Source organism: Canis lupus, chromosome 30 (assembly GCF_048164855.1).
Source record: "Canis lupus baileyi chromosome 30, mCanLup2.hap1, whole genome shotgun sequence".
Lineage (NCBI taxonomy): Eukaryota > Metazoa > Chordata > Mammalia > Carnivora > Canidae > Canis > Canis lupus.
The window spans coordinates 15224100-15239076 of NC_132867.1; the positions used below are offsets into that span (position 1 = coordinate 15224100).

General features: G+C 35.2%; 1 protein-coding gene across 2 annotated transcripts in view; it reads right to left on the bottom strand.

Moving 5' to 3' along the window:
* The window catches only part of LIPI (lipase I), a 130354-nt gene that overhangs the window by 49837 nt on the left and 65540 nt on the right, over positions 1-14977 (bottom strand). The window lies entirely within an intron of this gene.

The following is a 14977-nucleotide window of genomic DNA, read 5'->3' on the forward strand; positions in this document are numbered from 1 at the left end:
AATTTGTTTAGAACGAGAGGTGGAGAGGGGATTAATTGCAAAGAGCTAACTTTTGGGATGCAGTCGTTTTATTTTTTTATTTTAAGATTTTATTTATTTACTTATGAGAGACACAGAGAGAAAGAGAGAGGCAGAGACACAGGCAGAGGTAGAAGAAGGCTCCATGCAGGAAGCCCAATGTGGGACTCCATCCCAAGACCCCAGGATCACACCCTGAGCTGAAGGCAGACTCTCAACCACTGAGCCACCCAGCTATCCCTGCAGTTAATGTTTTATATTTTGATTGATAAGACTATTACATGCCAGGTAAAATGCAGTGCACATATTCTTTGAAATTCATCAAAGTATACTCCTAAATGAGTACATTTTGCCATATATGTTATACCTCAATAAAGTTAAGTTTAAAAAAAAAAACTTACAGTGAGGGTCTAGTTTTTTACAAGGCATAAAAAAATATAAAGTTTAATAAATTATTTTTAAAAGCTAGAATACCTCTAATTTCAAACATAACACAGGACAAATATGCACACAGATAGATACATGAACTATATATTATTACATCTCATTCAACAATTTAAAAGGAAAATTCCCAAATAATACACTCATTACATACACAGTCCACAGCATATGGCCAGGACAAGAAAGATTAATTTTAATTAATATTATTTTACATAAATTAAAAATAGTATATTTTATTACAATAATAAAATTTACCTATTTCATGCCAATAACAATTATTATATTAATGATTAAACACTAGTGACATTTCCATTAAAATTAAGGAAGTATAAAAACATCTGCTGTCACACATTTTAACCTAGCAATAATATAAGAAAAATAAATATGATGTAATCCTCAGATGCATACATTATTACTTCTTTAATGTGATATAATATTCTATCTAAATATGTGAAAATAGGAACTGAAAAAAATTAATTCGATGGGAAGTTGTAGTAAAGACATATCAGTATACAAAAATCATTAGACTTGGCTGCTCATATTAGCAATAGTCAATATAAAATATAATAAAAGAAAAATACTAAAACACACAAAAATATAACTATAATATTTCTGTAAATAGATTATTTTCTCAGTTTTCCAGCTTTTCTTTTTGATAAGTAACCCTCTCCCCAACACTAAGTGTATTTTTAGAGCTAACCATAAAAAGACATGCTCTCCTTTCATCCTGGGCCAATCTGAATACCCAATCAGCCCACATCCAGGTTTAGACCACAGAAGCATGTAGAATTCAGGACCCTTTTGGGGGGAGTTGACATAGACAATGAGAGGAAAAAGTGGCCTCCTTCTTTCCAGATTTCAAGCAGTAAGGAAACACATCCTGATGCTACAGAGGGCAATCTTTTTTTCCAGTATTTGGATCCATTGATGTTTAATGTAAAACTTTCCAGTTATACAAGATAATAAATTCCTTATTTCTTTAGCAAGTTAACTAGCCCTTTGAAAAGAGGAAGAGAAAAGAGGAAAAGAAGAAAGAGGAGGAGAAGAGGATGAAGAAAAGGAGGAAGAGACAGAGAAAAGAAGACCAAGAGGAAAAAAAGAAATATACAGTACTCCTAAAAGAAAATTACAAACCTTAAAAACCTTACAGAGGAACAGAAAGGATTCAAATAAATACTGAAATGTACCACGATCCAGAATGGGAGAGTTATTATCACTAAATCAATTCTATTCATATTAACTTATATGTGTAATGTGATTCTGAATTAAGGTCTCAATGAGATGTCTCCAGGGAGGAGATAAATGCTCAAGGAAAATGAATGATATTTTAAAAATAAAGAAAGGGACATGATTAAAATTATGTTTATATTATACACCAATTAAAAGAGGTCCCTGAAACTGAATTAAGAATTGATATATAGATAAATGGAATAGAATGGGAACACCCAGAAATAAACTATATTACCCATGATAACTATGGCAATTCATAGTCAAAGATAATGGATTTTTAAATAAATAATGACTAGGATAATTGATTCTAGTTCTATTTTAAAATTCCATGTAAAATTTAAATTATATGAACTAGAAGAATACAGTTAATATGTACATGACCTTGGTTTGAAGAATGACTTGTTAGCATAAAAACAAAAGAAACCATAAAGTGTGAGACTGATAGATTTCATAGCACACAAATTTCAAACTTCTATACATACATACTATACACAAAAGACAAGAATACATAAGCAAGGGAAATATTTTCAATGAAGGGAATTGATATATATAAAGTATAAATGAAGAAAAATACCTGATTGAATATTAAGAGAAAAATATAAAGATATTTTATAAAATATGAAAATGGCTCAATTATCAAAGTGCACCTAATCTTAAAAATCAAATAAAGATTAATGAAATAATATTCTCATATCATTTTTATTTTTATACTCACTATTAGCATCAATATTTATCACAGGATTTTTAACAGTGAATATCTGGCAATCAACTAAATACACAGAACTTTCAGTAATTAATTTCATGTAAGTATGTTTTGCTCAAATTATATATTCTCCTCCCGTCTCCATAGAGATTCTGATATATGCCTCTTAAAGTTACTATGTAAACAGTTGAACAACATAAGTTCACTAGCTCAATTATATTCATATGTAATAACAAGAATGAAGACCTTTTGGGGCCAGCAAAATGTCAGGTACAAAACAATAAACTGACCTTTTGCCTATAAAAACAGAGGTTTATACGGCCATAGTTATGACAAAAAACTCTAGATAGAACTTTTTTTTTTTTTTAAGATTTTATTTATTATTCATGAGAGATAGAGAGAGGCAGAGAGGGAGAAGCAGGCTCCATGCAGGGAACCTGACGTGGGACTTGATCCCGTGTCTCCAGGATCACGCCCTGGGCTGAAGGCGGTGCCAAACCACTGAGCCACCCAGACGTCCCCAGATAGAACTTTAATATCTCTGAAGGCTAGGGACAGAAGGTAAAATAAGATGTAGAAATATCTTTAATTTTTCTGGTTCTGAAACAATCGAAGCACATTTAGAAAATATACAGTTATTTAACAAGTCAAAAGTAACCAAGATATTCTATCAGTAATTCTTCCAACTGTGCACATATTTGGAAAGTTGTGAAAAATGAAGCTGACCACAAAACAAAATAAAGTAGATGTTCGATAAAGTCTTTAAATCAAGAATTCTCAAGCGTGGGTTTAAAAATGTAAACATGACTGGGAAAGTTGTTTAAAATATAGTTTCCTGGCACCATCTGCAGAGATTCTGATTTAGTAAGTAAATCTGCATTTTAAAATGCATAACCCAGGGGATTCTGAAACCCACAGTCCATACAGGTCTACCCCAACTGTATACAGGTAGATAGTGTGAAGGCCTCTACCTGAAAATTAATCTGAGACATTTACAGAGAAAATGTATATGGAATAAAACACACTGGATCATTCCAATGTAACTTATGATTGACCAAATCACACATTTATGTTACCTTCTTTGAGCTTTGCAACACAGTGAGACAGTATTATAACTTTTACTTCCATTTAAAAATGATGAAACTGAGGTTCACAGAGATTAAGTGACTTGGCCTTGAGAAAACAAGCCATCAGGACTTGAATCTGGGTCTTTTAAATGCAAATTCCATGTTCTTGCATGTCACTCTTTTTTTTTTTTTTTTTTTTTTTAATTTTTATTTATGATAGTCACAGAGAGAGAGAGAGAGAGAAGCAGAGGGAGAAGCAGGCTCCATGCACCGGGAGCCCGACGTGGGATTCGATCCCGGGTCTCCAGGATCGCGCCCTGGGCCAAAGGCAGGCGCCAAACCGCTGCGCCACCCAGGGATCCCTTGCATGTCACTCTTAAAGAAACATTGGTACAGTAAATTAAAGTTGCTTGTAGGCGTCTGATTTTAGCAGATCAGTAGAAATAAATTACAAGTCACATCAGAAATATTTTTGATACAAATTATACAAACTTATACAAATCTAAAAAAAATTTTACAAATCTTTAAATATTTTTATACAGGGGATCCCTGGGTGGCTCAGCGGTTTAGCGCCTACCTTCGGCCCAGAGCGGGATCCTGGAGTCCGGGGATCGAGTCCCACATCAGGTTCCCTGCATGGAGTCTGCTTCTCCCTCTGCCTGTGTCTCTGCCTCTCTCTCTCTCTCTGTGTCTCTCATGAATAAATAAATAAAATCTTTAAAAAAATAAACAAATAAAAAATTTTATACAAAGTAGAGAAAAACGATACATTTCTTGAGTCAATGAGCTCAGAGTGCCATGGATTTTGGAAAGATCATTGCCCTACAAGGATCTTTCAATATTCTCCCTACACAAAATGTAGTCCCACATACCCACAGGCATTACAAGGGAGTTTATCAGAATTGTAGAATTTAGGGCTTCACTTCCAGCCTATGGATAAGAATCTGTATTTTAAACAATATTCTCAAGTATTTTATATTACACATTATAAGTGTTATCATCTTAGAACAATGACTCCATTTTTTTCTGAATTTCACTGTCCTCAACTGTAAATGAGAAAGAAGAATTAATCAGTCTTTCACATCTCTTCCAAGTGACCGGAACATGAATTCTGGCAAACTGGCCTTAAGGCCAAATCTGGCTGGCAAGATAAGACAGGTTTTTACATTTCTAAATGGTGAAAAAGAGAATTAAAATAATAATATTTTGTGACATGTGAAACTTGAATGAATTCAAATGTAATTGTCTATAATAAATTTTAGTTGAACACAACCATACTCATTAGTTTACGAATTATCTACAGAAGTTTCCATATGAAGGCAGAACTGAATAGATGCAGCAGAGACTGTATGGCCCTCAAAGTCTAAAATATTGACCATCTGGCCCATCACAGATATATTTGCTGACCCTTGCAACTACAACTACCACTTGAGCCCTTAATATGAGGATGCCTGGATGGCTCAGTGGTTGAGCGTCCTCATTCGGCTCAGGGCATGATCCCCATCCAGGGAGGGGCCTACTTCTCCCTCCATCTATGTCTCTGCCTCTCTGTGTCTCTCATGAATTAATAAAATCTTAAAAAAGAAAGCGCTTAATATGAATCAGAAATTGTACTAAGAATATATGCATATAACTTGAATATATATGCATATAGATACATACCTATACAGTTTGTTCAGCTACCTCTCCATTCTCTTTTCTTTCATTAAAAAAAAATTTTTTAGGATTTATTTGAGAGAGAGAAAGAGAACAAGAGCATGAGCCAGGGGAGGGGCAGAAGAAGATGGAGAGGAGAATACTCAAGCAGACTCCCTGCTGAGCATTGGAGCCCATGTGAGACTTTATATGGGCTCAACTTGGAGCTCTACCCAGGGCTGAGCCTAGGACCTTGAGATCATGGCCTGAGCTGAAATCAACTGAGCCGCCCAGGTGCCCTTCCATTAAAAATCTGATAATCTGATAATCTCTGTTTCAGAATGTTTTTCTTTTTTTTGAAGGCAGATGTAATCATGTAATGATTTTCATGTTGAAGAGTGTGAGATGGGCTCCTTACGAGGCATATACCAGAATCTCTACAGAGAAGGGAGGAGAATTTATATTTTGAATAAAACATACTTAGATGAAATTAATTACTGAAAATTCAATAATTTCCTAGACACGTGGGATTTCAAGGGAAGAGGAAGCACTGAGAGCCTGCATGGGTTACAAATGATTTTGAGAATAACTGACATCTTTAATTTCCTTATTTTCTACTTACTGTCATCAATATCTAAAAGGCCTGCTATTCTCTTTCAGGCAACAGAGACAGACACATAGTAATTATATCAGTTTTCCCAATTGAAACTTTAGGTAATTCTCAACTACTAATCAAAACAATAATCTTGGGATCCCTGGGTGGCGCAGCGGTTTGGTGCCTGCCTTTGGCCCAGGGCGAGATCCTGGAGACCTGGGATCGAATCCCACGTCGGGCTCCCGGTGCATGGAGCCTGCTTCTCCCTCTGCCTGTGTCTCTGCCTCTCTCTCTCTCTCTCTGTGACTATCATAGATAAATAAAAATTTAAAACAAATAAAATATTTAAAAAAAACAATAATCTTAGAAATTCTGCTGCATGAGTTTGGAGTATGAACTATGATACTAAAATGATGTAAACTGTAAATGACACAAAGTTAGGGGCCTAGATTTTAAATTTCTGTGACTTCTAAATTAAGATGCCACTACCATACATTACACAAATATAAAACCTGCCTATCAAGAAACATCTAAATGAGAAAAATATAAGCTGCACATTAATACCATTTAGATTCTGCATTTGAAAATAAAACTCACTTATCGAATTTGATTAATTTAAATATCCAATTGAAAAGAAACAAGAAATATTTTGAATTTCTAGGTTTATATTTGAAGGTTATTCAATGATGCTTTCAAATATAATTCTTTTTTTAAGATTTTATTTATTTATTCATGATAGACATAGAGAGAGAGAGGCACAGGCAGAGGGAGAAGCAGGCTCCCGGCAGGGAGCCCGACATGGGACTGACCCCCAGGTCTCCGGGATCCCGCCCTGGGCCGAAGGCAGGCGCTAAACCGCTGAGCCACCCAGGGATCCCCCTCAAAAGTAATTTTTAAAGGAAATTTAAAACAAAGAAAATCATCTGTCTTTACAAAGGGACAAAAATCTATTCATCATGAATTTTAAATTACTTATTACCATAAGGTAGAACAAGTAGTTCTAGTTCTACTTTATTACCAGAAAGAAGTAAATGATATTACTAACATTAATAAACTTTATTACCATAAACCAGTAAACCAGGAGAATAAAGTTCTATTTCATTACTATAAACCAGTTTGGTTTTTGTTACACTTTGTCATAAAAGGGCAAAAAAAAAAAAAAAAAAAAAAAAGAGGCATAGTATCTTTGTTTGCTTTGCAATTGACAATTTATGTAAAAATTTTCCTCACAAGTAGATTATTTGAGCATTGAAGTTGAAACAAAATGTACAGTGTCATGATTTTCAAATATTGAATTCATTTCTCTATTACTGAAGTCTTTCTTTTGAATATTTCTGTTCTCTATTTACATTTTCTTGTAAAAGGTTTTCTAGTCATTAATTTTCTGTAAAGTAAATAAAATACAGAATATACAATGTGAGAAACATGCACACACACATATATACAAACTTTCTTCATAATTACCCATTTGATATATTAGCCAAAATCATACTATTTTTTTCATACTATGATGTCAGAATTCTTTATTCCAGAATCAGAAGACCATACTGATTATTTTACAATTTGATAAGATAAATCAAATTATTCAGTTCTTACCAGATGTTGCCCAGCTCATCAAACAGAGAAAAATGTATGCTCTCATCTGGAATCCAATAAACCCAAAGGCAGCACTCAGATTCAAAAAAAAAGGAAATTCTGAAATTCGTTAAGGTTTCTCTTTGGTAAGACTCTCAGAGTCTGGTAGGTTATAGCTCCTCCCTGTTTGTAGAAAAGGTAAGGTGATTTGTTTTCTCTCATCTGGTTTATGGTGGTGAGAGGATTTTTAAGTCAAAACTCTGTAAGAAGTCACAAACAGCTGCCCACGCTTAATTTAAGGCAAAGAAAAAGTAATTATACCTTTCTTTATTCCTCTTAACCTCAAGATTTCAGAAGTGGCCAGGAAGAATATGTGTGTTGGAAGCCTAGAGCAAATGTGATGTTAAAAAATGCTAGAAATGGAAAGAGTCAGAAAACGTTGTGGTTCATGTTCATTTTGATTACAAACTAAGTTGTCTTCGTATACCATAAAATCAATAATAAAATCTGTATCCATCAAGCTGTCAAATATAAAATATGACCTTTTCATGTTTGTGTAAGTTTGCAACCCAAACTCAGTGGCTATTTTAAAATTCAAAATGCTAGCTTGTCTCTTGAGTTCTACAATTGGAAAATAAAAACAATATTTTTGTTTAACAAACATTTTAAAATTATTATATCTTTTCCTCACGTTTACTTCATTTTTTCCCCTTATTTTCCCTCTAGAAATAGACTTTAGTAGGTCTAGAAAATAGAGAACTGTTGTATGTACATGCGTTATCAGTTCAAAAATCATACTTGTTTTTTGAAAATCCAAGTGTCTATAAATTTCCAAAGATACTTTAAGAACATAAGTGTCTAATTCATATCATCATTCAGCAGAAACTAATTGAGGTCTGGGAAGTATTTCAAAGAATCCACAAACAAACGGAAGTATTCATTGAAAAACCATGAAAAATTTTTAAATCACCAATTTCAACTGTTTGATCTATAGGGTTTCGATGTAAGATTGCATTTTTAGAAGGCGTCCACTACTACAATTTGACTGGAGACCACCAAATAACATAGGTTCTTCCATATCACTTAACTGTAACAATGCACTTCTCTAACAAAGACAGGAATTAACCACATCATTTTAGAATGAGGGAAGTTAGGTAATGTAATTGCCATACATGTTAAAAGAGATTATTATTATTATTATTATTATTATTTTAAGATTTTCTGTATTGATTCATGAGAGACACAGAGAGAGAGGCAGAGACACAGGCAGAGAAGCAGGCTCCATGCAGGGAGCCCTATGTGGGACTCTATCCTGATACTCTGGGATCATGCCCTGGGTGGAAGGCAGATGCTCAACTGCTGAGCCACCTAGGCATACCAAAAGAGATTCTTAAAAAGTTTAAAATCATTTTAAAATTAAAAGATAAAAGATAAATCGTTCCTATTTAACATAATTTTTCTTTATTTTGTGCTTTTGATGTGACATTGAAATATTCATCTTCTACCTTATTTCTATCTTTACCATTCTGAAGAACTCATATTGAAAATATCAACTTGGTATTTAAGACAGTACAATGCATATCAGAGTTTCAAAATATAAAAACCTATACTGTTTTCATATTTTTACTTAACTGCCAATAGTGATAAAATTGAGATTAATGTCCATTGCATTAAATAGCAAAATATTGAGAAATAACAAATTTTGTAAAATATCTACAGTATATATATATATATATATATATATATATATATATAGGTTTTTTTTAATGATTTTATTTATTTATTCATGAGAGACACAGAGAGAGCGCCAGAGACACAGGCAGATGGAGAAGCAGTTTTCATGCAAGAAACCCAACATGGGACTCTATCCCAGGTCTCCAGAATCAGGCCCTGGGCTGAAGGTGATGCTAAACCACTGAGCCACCCGGGCTGCCCATATCTACAGCTTAGTAAGAAAACATTTCTGAGCTTATTTAGTCCTCCTTAGAAATAAAAAAAATTTAAGCTTACAGACATGGATACAATATAAATAATACTAAAAAAGTGATGATAAAGATGATAAGGAAGATATAAAATTGATTTAGCCCTATGTACCGGGTATGCTTCTTGGCACTTTATAGGTAATTATAAGAGGTAGTTGAGTAATATATACTGAGATGGGGGAGTCATTGTATATCAGACTGTATGTTAGCTCAATCTTTTTGTATAATTTAGCAATATGTATCAAAATGTTCAATTGTCTAACTTTTGATTCAGCAATCAAACATCCAAAATATTTTCCTACAGAAATAGTAATGAGTTAGGGTCAAACAAGGCTGGGTAGGGAGAGATAAGCAGGGGGCCATGGAATCAGACTCACAAAAATCCCAAAAATGCTGAAGTGTAAGGAAACCAGAGATAAGAGAACAAGTCAGACCATCCTGCCCTAGTTATGGTCAGGGAGGGTGTCTTTTATGACAGTCATCTGTGACCAAAAAAGAATAACTGGACCACAAAGAAATAAGCCATTAAAGATTTTATCACTAGTCCTCACTCAGTGGTGATATCAATATATATTTTAAAAGGACTTAGGTTCCCCGGTTGGCTTTCAATTAAAGACCAACCCTACAAACCTTCAGTGGCAACCCTGTCAAGACCCCACTCATTTCCTGAGAGCTTTCTCTGTATCCTTATTTAATAAACTATCGTTTTACTCACTCTGCTCTGTCCTTGAGATTCATTCTTCAACTCTGTAAGACAATAACCAAGCTCTCCTGTATCACTTACACATGTTCACAAAGACCTAGAAGCAAGGATGTTAATCTCAGTATTTTTATAATAGCCAAAAAATGGCAACAATGTAAATGCCTAATTATATACATACTGTGGATTAAAATTAATGATGTAGATAAGTCCATATTAATTAGTATAGTATATATTATGTAACTCAAGGGGAAAAAAGGCAAGCTAAAAAAGAATATGTATAGTAATATTTATTTTCCTAAAATTTGTTTGAGGTATACATGCATGCATTGATCAAAGTTAGGAAGGTATTCCTCCAAAATGTTTTTCTCTGTGTATTAGATTTATTTATTTATTTATTTATTTATTTATTTATTTATTTAAAGATTTTATTTATTTATTCATGACAGACACAGAGAGAGAGAGGCAGAGACACAGGCAGAGAGAGAAGCAGGCTCCATGCAGGGAGCCCAACATGGGACTTGATTCCAGGTCTCCAGCATCATACCCCAGACTGAAGGCGGCGCCAAACCACTGGGCCATCAGGGCCGCCCTCTGTAGTAGATTTACTGATGTTTTTTACTTTATTTATCTCTTTAAACATCAAAAATATTTCTTTACAATAAGCATCAAATACAAGTAAAACAAAAAAAGCTATATTTATTTAGGAAAAATATGGTTAGGAGAATCAGAATAAAGAAAAACTGAGGGTAGAGAAAAAAAAGTGAAGACAAAAGTGAGGTCTATTTTAGAAAAAGCATCACTAGAGTCCCTTAATACTAATTTATCAAGTTTCTCCATTCATTCATTCATTCATTCATTCATCCATGTAGCTTTTATGAAGCATGTACTGATTTCCAGGCATAATGTAGTTGGACATACAAAGTAGAGATGTTCATTTTTTCAAACTGCATTATGTCAACAACTATTTATGACACACCCACAGGTGTTAGGGATTGTCTTAGTATTGCAATATATTCACCCTATAGCAATTCACAATGAGGAGAGCTTGAGAAAGGTGTATCTATGGAACTATGGCACCACACATCTGGGCAGTCAGCTAATCTAGGTGCAGTTGGGCAAAGAAAGGGAGAAATAAAGGGAGAAAGAAGCTCTAGTTTTAGATAGTTAGATTTATTTATATACATAGCTTATAGTTTTACATATATTCTATATATATATAAACATTTTCATTTTTGAATATATTGTCAGGAGTATAAAACATCCTGATATGAGTGAAGAAAAGCTAATTCTTTATAGTGTTCTGCACATTTAACCCACTAAATCTAATATTTGACTAATGGTTCAGGAAATGCTAAGAATAAATTATTTTTTAGCTACTGTTAAAGTTTTGGAATATAGGTGAGGTCCGGAGCCAATGACCAAGAAGAGCTGATGACCAAGAAGGAATTCTTGAGACATCTTTGGTGCAAAATGGTGGTTTTATCAAAGCACGGGGAAACAAGAAGGGGTAGTGAATGGGGAGGTGGGCAGAGAGATGGGGTGACTGGGTGATGGCACTGAGGGGGGTACTTGATGGGATTAGCATTGGGTATTATACTATAAGCTGGCAAATCAAACTCCAATAAAAAAAAATTACAAAAAAAAAAAAAAAAGAAAAAAAGCACGGGGACAGGACCTGTGGACAGGAAGAGGTGCTGTCCCTGGCCTGTGAGAGGAGTGGCTAATTATATACCTGGGAGTTGGGGGAGATAAGGAAAAAGGAGATTTCAAAAGGATTTTCATATACTACCGAGGACCTACAAGATAATGGAGGCCTTGCCATTGTCAAGTTAAAGATTGCTTTACCCTCTAGCAAGGCATTAAGACAATTGGAAGCCTCCTGAGGAATGTCACACATATTCCACCCAGAAGGGGGTCATCTGTGGGATATCAGCTGTGCTTTGTTCTCAGCTAGCCCTGTTCCCCCATCACTGCTAGGTTATTACGGTGTGTTCATTCAAAATAAGTTAGGAAATACAGTAAGCTTAATTAGAAAAATGATATATATTTAGGTCAAATGCTGAATAAACAGCTAACTGCATGAGCTGACTTTCAGAGCTTATAACATTAAAAAAAAGTATCCTAGAAATAAAAGCACCATAAACTCAAGTGCTGCCAAAAAAAGAGGTTGTGATAAGAACACCAAAATCATCTACATTTGTAAAAAAAAAAAAAAAAAAAAAAAAAAAAGTATGGTGCAAACTTCAATATAGCAATGATGGAAGTATGAGTTAGTTGTTGATGGGGCTAGGCAGAGAAAGATAAGGGAAAGGCCCAGAGTCAGGCTTCTATAAATCCCAAGGACACTGAATGGTCCAGAGTGAGGCTCCTACCTATCCCAAGAAAACAGATAAGACAGTAAAAACAGAAGAAAATAAATTAGGCTCCCTAGCTCTGAAATATCACCCTTTGACAATTACCAAACAATCCCAGAAATTCACCAGACCCCAAAACAGCCATATGTCAATCACTTGAGACAGCACAAAGACATCTAAAGGCCTTGGGTTCCCTGGTTAGGTTCCCAATAAAAGGCCTGCCAAAAAGCCCTCAGTGGCAACACTGTCAGGACCCCTCTCCCTTCTGAGAGCTTTCTCTGTATCTCTGCTTAATAAACTTCTATCACTTTACTCACTCTCCTGTGTCCGAGAGATTAATTCTTCGACTCCGTGAGACAAGAATCAACCTCCCCTGTATCAGCAAGACAACATGATTGTTATTTATAAATATAGCTAAAGGTTTCTATCATTTACAATCATATATATGCACTACAAACTTTACAGTGAAACAAGAAGATCCAAGTCCCAGAGCAGCTGACTGAGAGGACATTAAAGAATTATGTTCATTTGGATAAGATTTATGAGAAATGAATTTTAAAAATCAATAGTATTACACATAATTGAGACCTTCAGGTATCCATTCATTTTATGAGCATATATTTGCTATATAACTACAATGTGCTAGTGTCTTTAATCCCCTCCTACCCTACTACAACAATGTTGACTGAAGAAAGGAAAAATGGAGAAAGGATTTATCTATTTATAATATGAACAGAAGGTGACTATTGAAGTTGACACATGATTTTGTTATGCATTTGTATAGGATGCCTGTCTCTCTCATTACGCTGAAAGATTCAGGAGAACAGATCTTTGTTGTGCCCAAGATTGTGAATCTGAGAAACCACCAAGGAGCCCACACCCATGCAAGCACGTGAGGGTTTATTAGCAAGCTCGAGCTTGGGTCCAAGTATACCTGACACAGCGGAGGAGGGACTTGGACCCCAAAGTGGGTTACAGCTGGGTTTTTTATAGTCTGGTCTAGGGGATTTTCAGAAGGGGTGGAAGAATTTCTCAAGTTACATTCTGATATGGGGCTTAAGGGCATTGAGCTCTGTTCTCATTCTAATATGGGACTTTCTACCAGGGCTTGCGTGGGCTCTGTCGTCTTTCTGATATGGGATTCTCTGCCGAGGGCAATTCTGAGCTCTGTTGTCTTTCTGATATGGGATTACCTGCTGAGGACATTGAGGACATTCTGCAGTTTTTCCCATAAAGTTCAGCTCTTATTCACAGGGGCCTAAAATGGCTGTACTTGTGCTAATGCTAAACTTTAGGTGGGATGGCCTTAATTTTTCTTGGCCTCCACAATCTTTATTCTTAAATTTTGGTTCCCAAGAATTAAAGACAGCGTCCGGAACATAGTAAGCATTAAAAAAATATCTATTAATAAAAAAATATCTACTAAATGAAGTATTGTAATTACATTAGCCCAATCCATTTCTTAAGAACTAGAACTTGAATTCCAAAAACTGAAATCACTTATTTAAAATCATAAAAATTAATTTAATTAAAATTAAATCATGTCAGAGTTAAAATAGAAATCAGGATTCCAAAGATGTGTTCTTTTTCATTAGAAAAGATGGGACTGTTTTTTTGGTCCACCAACCAAGTAAACTCAGGCCCCCTCAATACAAAATGAATTAACCCCACTCCTAACTAAAAGCTAAACGATGTCCTGATTACTTGTATATTTAAGGATATTTTTAGGGTCTTTCATAGATCTATGGATTCTTCAGAAAGGAAACCATATTAACAGTTGGCAGTTGATTTATCAATTTATTGAGATTCTGAGCGGGTTTTCTTTCCCCTTTCTTTTATCTGCATTTTTTTTTTTTTTTAGGATTTTTTCCCCCTAATCCTTCTCAAGTAAGAATTAATTCTTCACCCTGGTCACTGTATACAAAGTACAGCTCTGACACAGACATTGGATCCGGCTACAAGTGCCCTGTGATGGGGGCATGGAGGACTAGCAGAGGACAAAGCAGGAGCCCAGGACAGCATGTTGACAAGTCCTTGAAACAGGCAGAGGAACGTTCCTCTAAGGATTCAAAGGCTTTTATGTTAATACTTTGCTAAGGGCAAAATGCAATCTTGGCCCCACCCCCAGGATCCCTTAAGTCTACTTTTTTTTTAAAAATTTTTTTATTTATTTATGATAGTCACACAGAGAGAGAGAAAGAGGCAGAGGGAGAAGCAGGCTCCATGCACCGGGAGCCCGACGTGGGATTCGATCCCTGGTCTCCAGGATCATGCCCTGGGCCAAAGGCAGGCGCCAAACCGCTGCGCCACCCAGGGATCCCTACCCTTAGTATTGTTCCTGTGTGGAGGCTCTTAAAGTCTAAGATGCCTTCCAGGGCCCACCTAAAACTCCGTGCCCGTTTTCAAAGACTCCTCTAGGACGCGCTTCCTACGTAAATACACTTTAGCTCTAGGACTCTACTGTACCTCACATCCACACCCATGCATGCATGGATTTTTTTTTTTTTTTTTTTTTTACAAAGTACTTCATACAGAATATAAACCCAAACTCCTAAGGATTTATTCATTCACTCTTTGCAAACAAACCTTCCCCTGTTTTTCTGCAAGCTAGTAAAATCTTAAAAGCATCTCTACAGACATTTTATTGAAAATGTTGATTGAATAAACCCAAAGT